The sequence below is a fragment of the Palaemon carinicauda genome, unplaced genomic scaffold, assembly GCF_036898095.1.
Source record: "Palaemon carinicauda isolate YSFRI2023 unplaced genomic scaffold, ASM3689809v2 scaffold129, whole genome shotgun sequence".
Taxonomy (NCBI): domain Eukaryota; kingdom Metazoa; phylum Arthropoda; class Malacostraca; order Decapoda; family Palaemonidae; genus Palaemon; species Palaemon carinicauda.
Window position 1 is genome coordinate 208,040 of NW_027168804.1, and position 13,987 is coordinate 222,026.

Sequence of the window (13,987 nt, forward strand, 5' to 3'; positions counted from 1 at the left end):
GTTCGGCAGTAAATATGGAAGCGGTCAGAGGAAGTGCACCTCTACAATTAAAACCATTACTATGTACTCCAAATCCAACGCCAGCATCAGATTTGGAGCCATCAGTATAGATAAAAGTTGATCCTCTATGTTCTTTAACATGTTCATTAAAAAGAGACCTGGCTTCTAGGTCTGACATATTCTTCTTATCTCCAATAAAATATTTACAAAAAGATATCTCTGGTAACTTCCATGGAGGCGTTGATGATACCTTGAATGGAAGTACCTTATTTCTAATTATATCCAGACTATTTAATAATCGTTTCACCCGAAAGCCATAGGGTTGAGGAGATTTTGGGTGCAACTCAAAGTATGATGCGTGTCTTACAAGGCTTGCAGTCTGAAAGGCTAGAGAGTTAGGGAGTCTTTGCAATCTAAACCAATACCGAAGAATGGAAGACATTCGGTAAAGGTCTAGAGGTAACTCTCCAGCATCAACAAGGAGACTTGGGATAGGCGAGGTTTTAAAAGCTCCAGTAGACAATCTAATACCTGCATGATGTATCGAGTCTAATATTTTTAACCGGCTTGAGGTGGCTGAAGAATATACCTCACAACCATAACTAATTTTGGAAAAAATCAAGGCCTTGTATAATTTTAAAATAGTACTGCGGTCTGCCCCCCATGATGTATGGGATAATACTTTTAAGATATTCAGAGCTTCAACACATTTAGCTTTTAATGCTTTTAAGTGAGAAACCCATGTAAGCCTACAATCAAATATCAAACCTAAAAATTTAGCTTCTCTTGCACATGGTATCCGTTGACTTTTAATGTATATATCCGGGTCTGGATGTACTCCCCGGATACGACAAAAATGGACAATGGTAGTTTTACTTGTCGAGAACTTAAATCCATTCATGTCAGCCCACTGGATAATTTTATCAATAGAGAGTTGGATTTTTCTCTCAACCATTGCCATTTTAGTGCCAGCAAATGATATTGAGAGATCATCCACAAATAATGTTGAGAGAACATCCTGGGGAATGGCTGAGGATATCCCATTAATTGCTAGTGCAAAAAGGGTTACACTCAGCACACTACCCTGAGGAACTCCTTCTTCCTGGCACTTACTCTCTGATAGAGTTTCCCCCACTCTCACTTGAAAAACTCTACGTGAAAGAAATGCCTGAATAAATAGTGGCAGCTCTCCTCTCAATCCCAATTCATGAATGGTTTTAAGAATACCATATCTCCATGTGGTATCATATGCCTTTTCAAGGTCAAAAAATACTGTAACATGGTGCTGTTTGGAAGCAAAGGCTTCACAAATAGAAGACTCTAGTCGTATCAACACATCAGTCGTTGAGTGCATTTTTCGGAATCCACATTGAATCGGTGATAAAATACCTTTCTTTTCAAGGTACCACACCAGCCTTGCATTGACCATCTTCTCCATGATTTTACATAAACAAGATGTCAATGCAATTGGACGATAGTTTGCTGCTAAAAACTTGTCTTTACCGGGTTTTAAAAAGGCTAAAATAATGGCTAGTTCCCAAACACTTGGGTAACTATGATCATGCCATATTCTATTAATAATACTTAAAATAAATAGCTTTGTATTAAAATGTACATGTTTAATCATTGCATATGGAATTCCATCGGGTCCAGGGGCTGTATCATTGCAATGAGCAAGTGCGGAATCAAATTCTCTTTCAGTGAAAGGAGAATTATACGACTCTTCCCTTCTTGTTGCAAAATTTAAAATTTTCTTTTCTTCAGTGCTCCTATACTGGTGACCAGGGGCTCCTTCACACTTGCTGGATACATTTGAAAAATGATTAGCCAGGGCATTGCTAACATCATTTGCTTCGGTTACATACTGGCCATTCACCTTCAACACTGGTGGTGGGTTGGGGGTGAATTTGCCAGCTATCTTTTTTACTTTCCTCCACACAGCAGATGGTGGTGTCCTACTGTTAATGGAGGAAACAAAAGACATCCATGACTGGCGCCTTGCTTCTTTCATGGCACGACGGAACTGTGCTCTACATTTCTTGTACATAATTAAATTCTCATCAGTTCTGCGTCTACGCAATCGTGTTAGAGATCTTCTTGTGGCTCTGTGGAGGGCAGTTAGTTCTGAAGACCACCACGGGACGGGTCGTCGTTTGAATAACCCTGTTGTTTTGGGAATTGAATTGACTCCAGCTGTATGGAGAGTTCCATTCAGTAAGTCTATGGCATCATCGATATTTTCAACTTGTCCTGCATCCCCCTCAATTTCGCTTAGTTCACGAAATTTATCCCAGTCCGCCTTGTCAAGATTCCATCGTGGCGATCCCTGTAAAGGTGGACCATTGTTGGTGTTTATAATGATTGGTGCGTGATCACTAGTATGCCAATCATCTAATGTTCTCCAATCAAAGTCGAGAAGGCAATTAGAGCTTACGATTGATAGGTCAATACATGACAAGGTACCTGTCTGGACATGAAAGTGTGTGGGCTCTCCTGTATTAAGGAGTCCCACATCTTCATTTTCCACAATTGATGTTATGATATTTCCCTTCGTGTTTGCTAAAACATCACCCCACAAAGGGTGTCTACCATTCAAATCTCCAAGTAAAAGGAAAGGTTGAGGGAGTTGTTGAATAACCTCCACTAAGTTGTCATACAAAATGTTATCATTTGGAGGCAAGTACAGAGAACAAATTGTATATTTTCGCCCTATGTCGATCTGTACAACCACTGCCTGCAGAGGTGTACGAATAGACAGAGAAACTTGGGGAACATCTCGACGAACGTATATGAGACTTCCGCCATGGCTCCCCACTTGGTGATCATATGGTGTCCTATAACTAATGTATTCGCGAGGGCAAGGGGTATTATGATCAAGTTTGCTCTCCTGTAGACAAATAATTATGGGGGAATGCTCATGAATAAGGAGCTTAAGTTCTTCATATTTGGCCCTTAAACTCTGACAATTCCATTGCAAAATGGAGGAAAAAACTATGGTTTATAATTTGGTAGACCCCTTGGATGGAGTCTTCCCATTAGCAGTGTTTGATCTAACACTATTTTTTGGTGGTTTTATTAAAGAGGGTCTTGATAGATTGGGTTTAGAATTTATGATTTTCTTTTTGTCTTTTTGATCTGATTGTTGAGGAGGTTGGTGGACCTCCACTTGAATTTCCGATTTATTTAAATTGACTTCCAGATCAGAAATATCAACTGACAAATCATCATACTTATTTGACGTCGTAATTTTGATATTTCTTATGGAGGGGGGCGAGAGAGATGGAGGTCTCTCTCTTTTCCGATTAGTAGGTTTTGAGCTACCAGGTTTTTGCACCTTCCCCAATACAGGTGCACCTGGTAACTTGGTGTCAGGTGGCATCTCCATCAAATCAGGCAAGGACATGGCCTGGGAGAGGTTAGTACTATTGCTGGTAATGGGGGACGAAGGCTGTACAGAAATGGGCAATGACCCATTTTTAATACGCTGTGGCAAAGCCTCAGAAGGCGATATGATTACCTTGTCATGCGGTACTTTATTATCAGAGGTTGTATTTCTTTTCTTAGGATTACTGGCAGTGCTAGGTGGGGTTGCTGTCTCCTGTGGTAAATTTACCTTTGATTTTAAGGCCTTTGCATAGCTGGTTGATTTATTCAACAATCTTTTTGCATGTCCCACACTTATGTGTTCTAAACTTGATTTGTTTAGGGCAGCTTCCTCCAACTTATACAGTTCGCATCTCCTATCAGTTGATTTATGATTCAAATTGCAATTTGAACACCTGGCCTCAAGTGTACATTCTCCATGATAAGTTTTGGAGCAAATACCACACAATTTTCCATTTTTACAAACTTTGGATGGGTGTCCAAATTTAAAACAATTAAAACATTGCAGGGGCTTTTGTTTGAAAGGCCGAACTTTAATCCTTTCATTTTCAATAAAAATATGGAAAGGTACATCAGCATCCTGGAAAGTGAGTATAATCATTGAAGTTCCAGGAATCTTATGCACTTTCCATACATTTAATGGACACATAGAAAGTATCTCCTCCTCTGTAAATTCGTATAGGTCCTTATTAAAGACCACTCCCCTTCCATAACTAAAATTAAGATGAGGTTTCATTTCCAATGTAATTTCATCACTGCCTGTCTGTAAGTTAGACAGTATTGCAGACTGAGTCGAAGATTTGGCATGGATGAGATAACTGTTCTTCCCAAAACGAGATATATCTCCAGGTGCTATGGTTCCTACTTTTTTTTGGATAAACTTACATATCTTAAAATAATTCCCTATTATCCCTTTAGGTTCAGCTAAGAGCCACATTGGTGGTTTGGGTTTTCTCTGTGAAGGCATGGGTACATTTCTATCTTTTTCAAACCAATCAGCAGGTTTGTACACATCCAATTCCTTTGGGACCTTATCACAAAGAGCTCCCATGATGTTCAATTCGTTAATTTTGATACTACTAATATTACTTATGGCATTAAACGCCTCATCGTGACTTTCAAAAGATATCCAGGAGTCCCATTTTTCATCTCCAAGTCTCATCCTTATTTCCTTTATCAATCCATAGCACTCAAATGCTCTATATATATCATCATAATTTGTCTCTAATGGGATTTGGGAAACATGAAGGAATCGTAGTTTCCCTGTGTTACCCAAATTGCTAGATTTTTTAACATCAGTAGAGTGGTCCTTTTTAGTTCGAAGGTCGTCAACAGAGTTTTCCTTAATTACAGTAGCAGAAGTCGTCAACAGTGCCGGGGGGGAGTCAGCAAATCCAGGGGATGGGGAGTCAGTATTTGAAGGGTCCATATTTAAGGATGGGATTTTCAGGTTTTTTGTTGTTTTGTTGGGGTACCTGCTTGAGAATTATAAGAAAGTATCATACGTTGGAAAGGAAATTTGCATTCTCCACTATCGGCACAATGAGAGTATATTTCCCCGATGGTCCACTCCATACCCTACCCGAAGGATAGCATCAAAACAGATATAGAGGCACAGGTGTAAGCTAAACCCGCCTGTTAGGACTGAGACCAAAGTAATATGGAATCATCCTCCCCATATCTGTAATGATGGGCTTCCGGCCAAAAGCCAAGAGTCCCACCTCAAGGATTGGATCCCCCTGGATTCCGATGACCCAACCCTTGAGAGTAGTTCCGCCAAAAAGGTCCAAACCATCTTTGGGATGGCTGAGATCATCCAATACTCTCATATATAGCTTTGAATGCGAATACCTCCCAACCGTGATCCCTTCTCCCATTCATCTAAGCAGGCAGTAATAACGAATGTGGAAATATCCACGCCATTTAAATAAAATAGAAAAAAAAAATAGATAAATAAATAAATGAACAAATACAATAAATAAATATATATATATATGCATACATCTACATATATATATAACTAAGAAAAATAATAATCATAGAGATAGGACAGCAAGATGAAAGAAAGTTGATAAAATTAAGAGAAGGTCGAAGTAATATTAAGCAGAAGAAAAAGATGAAAGAGAGAAATTTAGATTCGAACTGGGGGAGCAATTTCCCGAAGTTCGAGAGCCCTCTTGCCCGTCACCAAGATTCAGCACGGGAATGAAATGCCGTGCTGAAGCTCAATGACTTCATCAAGGCATTCTCTCATTAAGAGGGTCCCGGATTCTGAGTCTTGGCCACAAACCTCTGGGACGAACCTGAATGTTGCCTCCCCCTATCCCCCTGAATGGGCAGAGTCGTATGAGAGACCATGTGACTCGCTTGGCTGAAGATAGGCTAGCAGGAACACTGTCTACCCAGTAAGGTGGTGATCTGGGGCCTTACGTAGTGGTTCGTCAGGGGGTCTCTTTAGAGACTTGAGGACTCGAACCACGTCCCAAGGAGGAGGTCTCACCTTCGACTGAGGGCAGGAGAGGACAAGGCTTCGTATGAGAAGGAAGAGTTCCAGCGAGGGAGAAATGTCTGTTCCTAGAGCCTGGAGGGGAGGCAAGTAGGCAGAGGTATAGCCTTTCACAGTCGAAACTGAAAGGCACATTCATCCTGCAATCCCCCGAGGGGCTCCGCTATTGCTGGAAGCGGCATCGTGTGGAGGGATGCCCTCTCCACGACACCGGCCACAGTAACTCGCTCTTTCGCCTGGGAGACTACTACGGAAGACTTGCGCAGGTGTCCAGGCCTCCTTTTCGCAACTTGTTGCGAAAATCCTTTCTCTTTGAGAAGATGCTGGAAAGACTCCCGGCGGGAAGTTGGAGCGAATCTACGGCTTTGCGGAGGATGATGGCATGTGGCTGTGTGAGTAACCAGTGACGTGGGAGGGGTTCCCTCGGAGGCTCCGTAAGGAGTTACAGAGGGACTGGTGAGCCACTTGCGAGAGGCCCTAGCGGAGCTAGGGAGGTCATTGAGAGACTGACCGGAACTCTGGTCCTGTAGAGTACTCTCCTCATCCGCCAGAACGGGGGAAGGCAAACACATCAATGGTGTCCCACCGTTGCTGGAAGGCATCCTACCAAAGGGCCTTGGGATCCGGGACCGGGGAGCAGTACAGCGGGAGCTTGCAGCTCAGTGCTGTAGCGAACCGGTCCACAGAGGGAGCCCCACCGAGTCAGGACTTTGTAGGCTACTTGAGGATCCAAAGACCACTCGGAATGTGGTGTCCGTGTCGCACTGCTCAGACACTCGGCGAGCCCATTCCTTTGCCTGGAATCAAGCGAGCTGCTAAGGAGACCAAGGGGAACTCGGACCATCCCGGTATCTCTGCCGCAGGATGGGATGGTTGTACTGAAAAGTACCTCCTTGTCTGGGCAAGAAAGCCATCACTGTGGTGTTGTTGGTCCCCACAACCACAGAGTAGTCCGCCAGGCTAGGTGGAGCTACTGAAGTGCTAGAAACACAGTTTCCATCTCTAGTAGGTCTAGAGAAGGTACTTCCTGGTTCTGACCACTGGCCTGAGGACCCGTGGTTCAGAACATGCCCCCCCCCCCCTTTTCTTTGACGCGTCCGAAAACAGCATCAAGTTTGGGGGAAGGACGAGAAGGACTACTCTCTATTGTAGATCCTTGTCTGCTTCCCACCCCTATGGGTCCGTCCGTACCGGTTGTCCCCTAGGGGTCCCGGCGTCCGGGGAGACATGCCCCCGACTCCCCTGCGCCCCGAGTCGCCACTGGAGAGAATTCATCCTGAGGCGACTGTGGAAACCAGATGGGCCAGGGAGGAGAGACGTAACCACCTTGGGTTGGAGGGTCTTCTCGTGTGGGGAAAGGTCTCGCGACCTTCCTTCGCCTTTGTACCCTGTTGCCTGAAGGAAGGCTTCGGGAGATTGGTGTCTAAGACCAGGCTTAGGTATACCAGACTCTGAGAGGGCTGCGGGGAGGACTCCTCGAGGACCACCATGATCTTTAGAACTTGGCAAAGTCCGAGGAGCTTGTCCCGATGACGAAGAAGGGATGCCTTCGAGTCTGCTAGGATCGGCCAGTCACCCAGGAAACGGAGGGGACGGATGCCGATCCTGAAAGCCCGAGAAGAGATCAGAGTGGAAGTATCGGTGAACTGTTGAGGTGCTGTGGAGAGGCCGAAGCACAGCCCTTGAACTGATATATCTGCCTTCCAAGCAAACTCCAAAGTACTTCCTTGAAGACGGGTAAACCGGGATCGGAAGTACGTGTCCTACCGGACCTGTGTACACATGAAGTCTTGTGGTCTCACCGCAAGGCTGACCGCGTCTGCTGTCGCTATGCTGAACGGACACTGTTTGACAACCCTGTACAGAGTCAAGAAGGGAAGGAGACGATTAAGGAGGCCTCGGAACCCGTTGGCCACCTCTTGGAGGGAGCGTATCTCCGACATGGACTGGAATTCTGCCCGGAGGGCCCGTCCCCTCACCGATCCCTACCCAGGGAGGAAGGAGGGGCTCGATACCGACCAGGACTGTTGAAGGAGACAAGCTCGGAGAGCTGGCCCTCGGCCTAGTCTCTGGCGCTCACCATTCCCTGAGACCAGGGCAAGCTGCACTGGCGTAAGGGAGCCCTTGGGTGAATAGACTCGGTCCCGGACCGCATCCTTCCCTTATCGAAGAGAAATCTGTGAATCTGGGGTCCCCTTGAGGTTTCTCCTGAGGGTCAGAACCTGTCAGAACGCAAGTTCCGACCCCTGGAGCTTCTCCTCCTGATGGACTGGCAGCGAGGTCTCTCATCCCCGGAGGCTCTTCCTGGGGAGACTCGTAGACATGCCCCAAGGGTCCAACTGGATCCTGTCAGATCCTTGCGGAAGACTGGGCCTTAGGATCCCTCCTAGGAGGGAAACAGGACTCCAGCGATGAAGGATGTAGGCTTTCGCCCCCTCCGCACGAGAAGATTCTCAGGAAGAGGCGGAGATTCTCCCTAAGGAGTGAAGGGGGAGAGGACCGGGTCTTCCGACCCTCCTGGGGATGGGTAATGCTCATCCGCAGGGGAGGGGAGATGAAGTCTGAGGAGGGCTCATCGCATGCGTAAGGACTCGCGAAGGGACAGGATAGTCCTTGGAGGAGATACCAATTCCTCTCACCCCCTTCAGGGGGAGAGGAAGCTGCTACTGATTAGTGACCCCAGTCAGAAGGCACAGGCTCATCGCCTGCATGAGCGCTCTGACGACGGCATCCCACCAGGGATGCCGACCAACCCTCGCGCTGACAGGGAGTCCCTCTGGAGGGAAGAGAATCGTTCGATCCTCTGGGGGAGTTGACACATGAGGGTTTGCCCGTAGAGAATCTGCAATGAAGGGAGAAGAGATCTTTGACCTGTCCAGAAACCTTCCGCCCCCCCCTCCGGAGAGGGCGCTGCTCTGCGCTGCGGGGGAGGGAAATGCGAAGGTGCGGCGATCACGCTGATGATTGCGCGAAAAGCACAGATCTGGGTAGCGCGTGAATAAAACATGCGTTGCAGTATAACCGCGCCCGCATGCACGCGTACCCGCTTGAGCGTGGGCAAATCGGCGCCCGCGTGAACGATCCCGGCACTTCCGCGTGTATGAAGATCGCTGGAGCTTGCGCGTGAAAGATCGTGGGCGATAGCGAGGGAAACCATCCCACGCGAGCACGATCTCGGCGACAAAAGATCGCCGGTGCTTGCGCCGTCGGCGATTGCATGTGGGAAACCATCCCACGCGCGAAAGAAATAACGCTGACGATCTTCTTTGCCTACGCGTGTACGAAGATCGTCGGCGCTAGTGCGAGAGAAGATCGTCGGAGACAGTGAGCGGGAAACCATTGGTGCCCGCGCGCGTACGATCTCCAACTATGTAAGACGATCGTCGGCGATTCGCGCGAGCACGGACAATCTTCGACGCTCACGCGTGTGCAAAGATTGTCGGCGCTCGCGCGCGAGAAGATAGTCGGCGATCGCGCGCGGACAATCTACGACGATCGCGCGCGGACGATCCGTGCTATGATCGCGTGAGCCTCAATGGTCACGCGTGGGAAACCCTCCAGCGCACAGAACGATCTTCAGCGCTTACGTGTACTGTGAAGATTGTCGGTGCTTGCGCGCCTAGCGCCGGATCCGAAGATCGGCTGCTAACGGCTGTCGACGATCGCGTGCGGAGAACCGCGCGCGGATGGCCTCATTGTTGCGCGCAGGAAACCATCCCTCGCACAGAACGATCTTTGGAGCTTATGCGTACTATGAAGGCGCGCCGGATCCAAAGATCGCCGGCTAACGGCCGTCGACGATCGCGTGCGGAGAACGTTGTCGAGCGCGGGAAACCATCCCGCACACAGATCGATCTTCGGCGCTTACGCGCACTAAGGAGATCATCAGCGCTTGCACGCCTATCGCTGGATCCGAAGATCGCCGGCTAACGGCCGTCGCCGATAGCGTGCGGAAAACCGTGCACGGACGGCCTCAAAGATCGCGCGCGGGAAACTAAACCCGTGCGCGGGACGATCCTCGGCGCTTACGTGCGTTATGAAGATCGCCGGGGCTTGCGCGTCTAGCGTGTATCAGAAGATCGTCGGCTAACGATCCTCGACAATCGCGAGCGGCAAAACCGCGGAAGGGCCTTGAAGATCGCGCGCGGGAAGCCATCCCGCATGCGGGCGATCTTCAGCGCTTACGCGCGAGTGAAGATCGTAGGCCCCTGTGCGACAGAAGATCGTTGGAGAGCGCGCACGCGCGCTTGGTTGAAGAATCGGCTAACTCGTAGATCAGGAACTGGGATGTGTCCCTAAAAAGGAGGGCATCCCCTGAAGAGGACCAGGTGGTCTGCTTCAGTGCTGACGATCAACTGAGGTACTGCTAAATACTCCGAGGAGTGGTCTCTGTGAGGTACCTTTCCCGCGAACGGGAGAGGTTTCCTTCGTAGAAGAGACTTAAGAGACACCGTAGGCTGAATCGCTGGTGAGCGCCTGTGCGGTATCTCAGGAACCCCAACGATGTGCACAAATGCACAGGGAGCGTTGGTAGCAGCCTAACTGAATACTGGAACAGGGTGTCTCTGAAGGCAGTCTCAGGAAAAGCTGTCGAGCGCTAGCGCTCAAGGGATACCTGGCACTTAAGGGACTTACTCAAGATGTGAGAAAATCTCTCCTGCCCCGAAGGGAGGAGCCCGTTAGATAATGGGGGCGTGGGCGCCCAAGGCGCGTCTGCAGTCAGGATTGATTGATTGATTTAAGGTTTTCAGGCATCCTAACATCTAGGGTCATTGACGCCGCCCGCAGTCAGGAACGGATACAGCAGGCAGCAGGTACACTGAGGGACGAGAGACCAAGGGTCTAACATAGCCTGAGAAGAGAGGCCCCGAGGGGATTAGTTGCAAGACCCCGAAGGGTCAGCGCAACGAGAAACCGAAGTTTCTCCATCACTAATCACCGAAGTGTAGAAGTGACTAAAGTTACGAGAGCCGGAGGGAACTGCGTAACTAAAGCTCCGAGACCCCGAAGTGTCAGGGAAAGAGAAACCGAAGTTTCCCTGTCACTAAACACCGAAGTGCTAGTGACTGAACAGCAAGCTGTTGTCAACAGGAACAATCCTCCGAAGAGGAGTCTCTATGAGTGGCCTCTCTCGCGAATGAGAGAGGTGAGCACTTCGTAGAAGAGACTGGCGATGGAGCCCCGAAAGGCCGTGAGATCAGCTGACGTAAACAGGAACGATCCTCCGAAGAGGAGTCTCTGTGAGTGTCCTCTCACGCGAACGGGAGGAGACACTTCGTAGAAGAGACAAAAGGAGCAATCCTCCGAAGAGGAGCCCTTAGTGCGGCCTCCCTCGCGAACAAGAGAGGGCCAGACTGATCTTGCAGCTGCTCAGCCCCTTGAGCGTAGCTACAGAAGCGACCACTCAGCCCCGAGAGCATAGTCGTTAGTACCATGGTCCAGCCTTGCAACCGCTCAGCCTCTTGAGCAAGTCACAAGGGCGGCCGCTCAGCCCCAAGAGCATAACCGCCTAAGGACCAGGGAAAAGTAAAAAAGGGAAGTTAACTAACTACCCTGGAGGCGAACCTCCTTATCGTTCTAGGATGCACTGAAGAGCTGGCAGTAGTCACGGGGGAACTTCTAAGAGAAGGGAACGCCCCTGACGATGGCCTCGAGAGATGGCGGCGACAGCCAACTCCCCAGGCATAAACAGAACAGCTCTGCTTCAAAGGCACACAACAGGCACGAAGAAACAGCATCGTAAACAGGAAAATAAAAAAGAATAATTATTTAACAGAAATTCCCCCGGGTGAAACTCCGTAGAGAAACCCTGAGGGAAAGAAACATAAGAACCCCCCGGGTGAGGGGGGGGGCCAAAAGTTAACAAAAACAGAATCATAACATTATAATTATGCAACTGACTTTGAATGTTCCAAGGATCACCGACCCCCGAAGGGATGTGAGCCCTGAGCTGAAAAGTTAAAACAATTATATTCATAAAAATAATTGACACAAATAAAACGAAATAGCGACTCGGTCCTGAGAGGCTACTGTAGGCGTAGTACGGAGTAAGAGGTGAACGACCTCAAGAGAAGGGCCGGGCTCCACGAAGGCAACCATGGTGGCCTAGGAGTGAACAGCCATGATCAAGAAAAGATCGTGGTGGCCTGGCTAAGCCAGCGATCACTTCCGTAGACGTATACAACACACACCGCACAACACCGAAAGCAAAGGAAACTTACTATTTCCTATACACAAAAATATATATAAACATCAATAATGTTTAAATATACTAAGTATAAGAAAAGGTAAGTTAAAAAGACAAAACAATAATGGCCGTCAGGTGAGGATGGGAGCGGAGACTTCCGATCGCCATCCGAGCCAAAAGTAAAGTGAGCCTTTCACTGGTGTGTGTGTGAGGGGGAGGGGTAGCAGGCTACCCCTCCCTACCCCCCGCTAACTAGCGGAGGGGTAGTAAACCCTCGTTAAAATTCTTATGGCTCGTCATTCAGCTACGCCGAAGTAATTACCCCATGTAAATAGCATGGTTTGTTTTTCAGTTACGGAACAAAGCGTGGTTTGTATTTCAGTTACGGAACAAATTTCTATTTAATGGCTAAATATTTTCTTTCAGGTTACAGTCTGATTTACAAAACTTAAATTTAGTAATGATTAAATTTGAACTTCGAAGGAATTCAAGTTATCAGCACTAAACTATTTTTCTAGATCCCATTGACTAACTTACCTTATGGGGCTGATCATGGGAAAGGTGGCTTTTCAAGGCTCTCGGGATAACAGTCTTAACCAGATGCTGGCCATATAAATGCTTATCGAAGGCCAAAGTTAAAGCTGAAAAGATAAACCTTAACTTTAAAACACAAATATATTCTAATGTTGTCAACAACATCAGTATCCTTAAATCTATATATCTATTTGCAAAACTGCACATCTATAGCATTCCATCATTACTGAAAGCCACAAATTTCTTTCAAATACTTCAATGCTGACTTTAACAAAAATTAATAAGTAGTAGGGAATGGCAATGGTATCAAAGGATAAAAACAGATTTAATTTAGTTTTTGTAAAGATCAAAACACATGCATGATGCAAGGGCAGGGAGTGACTTCTTTCTATTATTTTATTGTAATGCAAAAAAATTATATTTTCATATTAAAATAAATTTTTGAACATACTTACCCGCTGGTTATACATAATAGCTTTATTTTTCTGTCCGGCAGAAATTCAAAAGTCGCAGCAATCCCATAGATATGTCAGGTATACAATAGCGCCACCACGGAGTTAGGTCGAACTTCAGTATCCCTCCTAGTATCAGATTTTCCATGCCCATAGGTCTCTAGAGGGGAGGAAGGGGGGGGATTTTAAGTTATATAACAAGCGGGTAAGTATGTTAAAAAATTTATTTTAATATGAAAATATCATCTTTAAACATTTAAACTTACCTGCTGGTTATATATAATAGCTGACTGACACCCTTGGTGGCGGGTCAGAGACAGCAACATTAATGGAATTTCACTCGAGAGTTTAAAACAAAACTTAGCTTAAGGGTTCGTACCTATTAAGGATGCTGACTTCAATGGTTCTCTGCATTAATAAGTCTGCTGTCCTTTGAGAGCCAGCGATCCACCCAGGGGGCTGAAGAACTCTAGGAGCTGTCAAACAGTGAATAACCTCTATGCTGACAGGGCCTCAACTAATACCCTTGTTCCGGGCACTCTCAAGGAACAATTGACTACCTGACAAAGTCAAAGATTGCGGAAGATTGTCTAACAATTTCCTCCAATCATAAAATTATATACAAGTTACAAGAGGGGAAAAGGGTACTAGGGATTAAGGGAGTGTAGTGGTAGATCCTTTACCTACTACTGCATTCGCTGCTATGAATGGACCCAAAGTGTAGCAGTCCTCATAAATTCCGGACACATTTTAAATAAAGTGATGCGAATATGACAAATTCGGAGATAATTTGTATTTTTCCTAACCATACAAACCTTAGCTATTTACATAGGGTATTACTTTAGGCGTAGCTGAAAATAATGGGCCATTAGATTTTTAACGAGGGTTAACTACCCCCCCGCTAGTTAGCAAGGGGGTAGGGTA

General features: G+C 47.0%; 1 protein-coding gene across 1 annotated transcript in view; it reads right to left on the minus strand.

Annotated features, from left to right (window-relative positions):
- LOC137635470 (torsin-1A-like) overlaps window positions 1-13,785 on the minus strand; it is a 148,326-nt gene extending 134,541 nt beyond the window's left edge. The window contains exons 1-2 of the mRNA XM_068367933.1: window positions 13,067-13,785; window positions 12,615-12,718 (exon numbers count right to left, since the gene is read on the minus strand). The gene's annotated coding sequence lies outside the window, so the exon portion shown is untranslated. The remainder of the gene's footprint in view (window positions 1-12,614; window positions 12,719-13,066) is intronic.
- Between the last annotated feature and the right edge of the window lie 202 nt (window positions 13,786-13,987).